Below are 6079 nucleotides of genomic sequence, written 5' to 3'. Positions count from 1 at the left end.
TTTTCATGAAAAATAAATTATTAGTAGAGTAAAAAGTATTTATGAATGCTAGCTGGTATCAGCTACTATTATACCACAAATTGGGGGTCTTCCAGGGACTGAGAACAACCAATACTCTCCCACAGGGGTCATATCTATTTACAACCAAGAAGATAATGCCCTAAAAAGATCTGGGTTCTTTGACATATTCAATGAGCGTGTGAGAGCCTGTCATCTGCAAGACCCCATACTAGAAAGAAATGTACTTCAGCACTGCTCCAGGAGGCACAAGTCTTGATAGTGAGGTCACTGAGAGCACACACCTTTGTCTGACTGTATCTAATGAAATGAGAGATGGTTCAAGATGTCCAGGGGTTTGTTTCTTTGCAAGAGGTCACCAAACAGAAAGCTTCCTGTTTTCTTACTGACTTAAAAAGGAGAAAACACAAAGTTCACAGCTTAACAAAATGACCTATGAGAACTCACTCAGAAGCTGACTTGTACAAAGAGGAAGACCTAAAATGCCAATCTTTTTCTTTATATCACCTTTTTTTGTTTACTTCTGCATTCACAGTTGTAGCTGCTGGTGTAAATGCAGCATATTTCCTGCCTAAGGCCAAACTTCCAATGTGTTTGTGTTTGTAAACATTGATTCACAGAGTCACTCAGACTCCAAAGTATAATTTTCTGAGTTTGAAAGTCAGGGTTTAGACAAAATAAAATGTAATCTCAAATCTCATTTGTATTTGAAAGTAATTGTATAGACCACGCATGTGACTGTATATTCAAGCCTTTGGAAAAAGAGGCTAACTAGTTAGGTGAAGCCTTAGGTACAAAATTTATTTCCAGTTTATCATCACTATTTGTTCACAGCATTCCTGATTTTTAATAAGCATAGAGGAAAACACACACGCAAAAAACCACTAAGCCATAGTTCTCTAGCAAACTTGAGGAAGGGTGGGAGCAGCCAGCCTCTCATTACACAGCTATTTCCCAACAGGCTCTTCAGGTCCACAGAAGGTATAACAGAATTTGAATGCACTGTGTACCATGTTTCTCTTCACTAAATCATTTTGCCTATTCTATAATATCTAGTAGCAATCTGCTTTTTAAAACACTATTCCAAATAGCTGAATTAAGAAGTAAGTACTCGGGGCGCCTGGGTGGCTCGGTTGGTTAAGCTTCCGACTTCAGCTCAGGTCATGATCTCACAGACTGTGAGTTCGAGCCCTGCGTCAGGCTCTGGGCTGATGGCTCAGAGCCTGGAGCCTGCTTCCGATTCTGTGTCTCCCTCTCTGTCTGCCCCTCCCCCGTTCATGCTCTGTCTCTCTCTGTCTCAAAAATAAACGTAAAAAAAAAAAAAAAAAAGAAGTACGTACTCATCTTGGGGCACTCATCTTGGAGCACCAGCTCAGTCCGTTGAGCATCTGACTCTTGGTCTCAACTCAGGTCATGTTCTTACGGTTGCTGGGTTGGAGCCCCATGTCAGGTTCTGAGCTGACAGCATGGAGCCTGCTTGGGATTCTCTCTCTCTCTCTCTCTCTCTCTCTGACCCTCTCTCTCTCCCCCTCTCTCAAAAATAGAGAAATAAATTTTTAAAAAGCAGTACTCATCTTGGCTACTTTGGGATATAGAAATATGAATTTTTCCTTTTCTGTGGGACTACAATATGGTATAATAATTACCACATATACGTATATACATATAATTACACATTACATATATAATATACATAATACGAACACCATGCCATGACTTAAAAGGCTCTGAAAGATGGGGCATGTTCTGACTCCTCTTATCTCATCTTGTACCCCTTTCCTCTTTACCCCTTGCCTTCCAATCTTTAGGAATCGCTTCAAAAATCGCCAGCCCTCTTTCTGGCATTTCAAGGACTTCCATACATACTGTTCCATTACTGTTCTATCTATCTGGAAGACAGATGCCCCTGCCACATTCTGTACCTGGCTAGTTCCAACACATTTTTGTCCAGAACCTAGTTTAAATAGCAGTTCATTCATTCATAAATTCATTCATTTGTTCATTCAAGCAATAGGTGTACTGAACACATGCTAAGTTGAGGAACTCTGTTAAATGTATGTGAGCATAAGAAATGAGGTCTGCACTTTCATGGAGCTTGTAATCCAGTGAGAAAGAAAAGCAATGGATAATTACATATGATCACATGTAACACAAATTACGACTGGTTTTAAGGTACACAAGAGGGAAACTCTATGAGAGGGAAATTTTTTTAAAGAAAGATCTATTTTATATGAGCCTGGAAAGAATTGGGGGAGGAACTTTAGGAAGTCTTCTGAAAAGTGATGGTTTTGTTGAGTCCTGAAAATTAAGCTGGACAAATGACAGTGGGAAGAGCTTTCCAGGTATAGGAAATAGTGCAAAGACCCTGACCTCCTTTATAAGACCAGCTCCACATTTTATGTTCTCTGCATTCTATTCTGTTTTATAACATTAATCACAAGAGTAATTAAAGAATTATTTGTCAAATACTTGCCTCTTCCATTAGACTGTAACACACTGCCTTGTTCTCTGCTCTAGCTCAAACACTAAGCACAGTGAGGGCTTGATCCATGGTGGGTACAGAACAACCATCTGCCAATGAATTGCTGGATAAAGTAAACAGTGTTTCTTGGCTGAGAGGTCAGGATGGGAGGCGTTGCACTGTTACTTTTAATCAACATTGAAGCCCTACTCAAATATGTGCAATGCAATTAGTTCTACTCTGCTCATTAAGAAAAAGAAAGAAAAAGAAAAAAAAAAAGACTATACAGTATGCATGTTGGGGGTGAGGGTGGGCATTAAACTGAAGGGGAAAGGGCAGAAGTGGAAATATTGACTCATTCTAAATTCACATATCATTTCTGGTAACAAAACCCACAATTTTGGGGGCGCCTGAGTGGCTCAGTCAGTTGAGCGTCTGACTTCAGCTCAGGTCATGATCTCGTGATCTGTGTTTCGAGCCCCGCTTCGGGCCCTGTGCTGACAGCTCAGAGCATGGAGTCTTCTTTGGATTCTGTATCTCCCTCTCTCTCTGCCCCTCCCCTGCTCGCACTCTGTCTCTCAACAATAAATATTAAAAAAAAAAAGTTTTTTTAAACCCACAATTTGTGTCATTATTTCCATACAGCACAATATTCTTCTGGCACATAGTAGACACTCAAGTATTTGTACAAAGAATGGTAATAAATGAATTAACAGAAAACACTGTTAAAGTTATATTCAATTATTCCAATTCATTTATTCATCAGCATCCATTGAAATCTTTATGTACATGGAGTTCTGCTGGGTGCTTGGAATACACAGGTAGATCACAAAGAGCTAACAGTACCTAAGAGAAGGAAAATCAAGATTAACAAAAGCAGTGAGATAAGTGCTGAGAAAGCTGTAACTGTAACCTATTATGTGAGTTGGAAATGGGGAGAAAAGCAGGACAGTTAGCAAAGTCCAGGGTGGGTAGCTGACAGTTTTTTCAAGAAGGGGTGATAGTTGCTATGCTGCGTAGGACCAGCAGGAATTACCCAGCTATGCAAACAAGAGAACAGCATCCATCCCAGCTATTTAGAATTTCAGCCATCCATAATAAAGACTAAATCCCTTGGCACTTCCACTTTTCCAGCCATATGGGAATTGTCTCCCCAAAATAATATGTGCTGTTGAATTTTTCGGCAAAGTTATTTCATACTGACTTAGATTAATGAATAATCTACATTACAACTGAAGATGAGAGGTTTAACTCATTTGATACATAATTAAAGGGTATGAATTGAGTATAGAAATGTATTCCTTAAAAAGAAGGTAATTTTTTGGTTTTGTTTACATCCTCAGTGATCTGCACTTTCTTTTAGACCTGAATGGATTCAGGGAGGAGTTTTTTTTCATGGAAGAACATTTCCAAGACAACAACAGTAGCCTGAAATTTACTCATGATGCTAAAATTGTGGCGAATGTGGCAGAAATGATTCAATGTGACTGAGACCTGTTTGTTGTGAATTGCTAATTAGTATAATTATTAACATTCAGAGAAATGCAAAGCAGGAAATTTTCAGTCTTGACTGCTTATCACTCACATGACAGAACTAAATTAAAATAAAATAACACAGCCACAGAATAAGTAACAAAATGTTCTATAAAATTTCTCAGGAAAAAATGTATTAGAGAACTATAGAAGTTATTCAGCAATGCAGATTGTCATTTTATTCCATTTCTATAAAATATTTTTTTTAGAAATTTCAGAGATAGTGCTTTGTAAAAAGGAATATCTACAAAGACTGTATATTCAATTCCCTCCAGATGACAGTGCCAGAACATATCTTCAATATATGGTCTTGCTACCAGCCCCCAAATATCCTTTATCAAATATAATGTTGAATCTCCTTTATTGCTCACACAAAAGCTGAGAATTGTATTCCAAAGGAATCAATACATATTCTAAGCAGAAGAAAATTCATGGAAATACTCAGGCATGTTGGAGACTATAAAGAATTTTTACTTATGCCTACTGGAAAAGAAAGAAAAAGGGAAAAAGCACAGTTATAAAAAAAATCCTCACACAAATACTTTGAAATTGGTTTCTATCTGAGATTCAATTCAAAATTACTAACTAAAATTAATACTTATTCTTGAGCCGGGAGTTGAATCAAACCCGAAACAGAAGTCTGATTTGGAGTAGTTTTAACTTAAATCAAAAAGTAAATTCAAATCAGTATTTTTCTATTTTGTTGAAATTCTTTTTGAACTAAATCCAAGAAAAGAATTACTTAGGTTCAAAAAGCAGCAGCTAATGAGGTTGACACCATCCACATCATATCTGTGTGGCTATGAAAATAGATATGAGATTTTAGAAAATTATAGCCTTCACAGTATAAGAGATGGTGAGACATATAAAAATGAGCTGATATGACTCTCTAAAATGCCTTTGACCCATCGTGTACATATATAGTATGAATTTTAATATCTCAGCATTCATCTAGGGCACATTCATAAAAACACAGCTTTTGGAAATACTGACTAAAGCTTCATCTCTGGTATATATAGCTAAACAGCATATGTATGCATATTAATTATACATTTTAAAGTTGATAAGGCCCTACTTCATTTATTTACTCATTTATTCAACACTGATTGAGTAGCTCTGATATATGCCATACTGTGCTTAGTTCCAGAAATACAAAAGAATGAGATGGAGCTGATTCCTGCATTCAAGGAGTTTTGATCTAGGAAACACTCAGCATCCATTCTTCTGATAATCAAATGGTTAAATGTTCTAGTTAATATGGGTCAGACAATAATAGACTAATTACTTGGACTATCTCATTTATTTTTTCATTCTTGGGCTTCACAACTATAGGCCACCATAAAGGGCATGGAGAATGTTCAGATGATAATTACAATTGGAAAACAACTTCTGCACAATCATAAAGGATCAAGAAATCTCTACGTTTGAGTAAAGAAATATTATTAATAATAGCTCCATTAAAATGAAACAACCATCAGAGAAAATGAAACAACCATACCTCTATGAGGTATGCATTGAAGAATTTAGGTACAGCCATGAAGAAAGAAGATAAATATAGAAGATAAACCCTAATAGAAATAATTCCTTTAGCTACATCTACCTGAAGGTTATATCATTTTATCAGAAGTGAAAGTTAAAAGCAAACCATTGATTTAAATTTGTTATAAACTGTCATACAATAGTATGTACAGTTCTCTGTAGCAGGGCTTCATCCATTCTCAATTAAACATCTCTAGTCTCTTTATAAAATCCCCAAATTTAAGAAACATGTCAGGTGTTACTGCAAACAAATGCCTGGCTCCCATTTAATCACTGTTTTAAAGCTTCCAGAGCAAGACTTTCTTATTACAGACTGATGCAGTAATGGGAGTGTTTTTGCGTGGGCACAACACATTATTTATAAATGCTTGTCTTACAACTTTGGTATTATCTAGCATCTTACTCAGTTTTGCTCATGATTTCCCTGAAAGATGTCTTCTCTGATCAGTAAACTGCCTAACTTACCCATGCATGGCACCCCAGGCAAAGAGGTAAGCTGTGAACACTCTCAAAGATTTCAACAATGGG

This window comes from Panthera leo, chromosome C1, assembly GCF_018350215.1.
Source record: "Panthera leo isolate Ple1 chromosome C1, P.leo_Ple1_pat1.1, whole genome shotgun sequence".
Taxonomy (NCBI): domain Eukaryota; kingdom Metazoa; phylum Chordata; class Mammalia; order Carnivora; family Felidae; genus Panthera; species Panthera leo.
The sequence above is the reverse complement of the archived record's forward strand: the minus strand, read 5'-3'. Positions refer to the sequence as shown.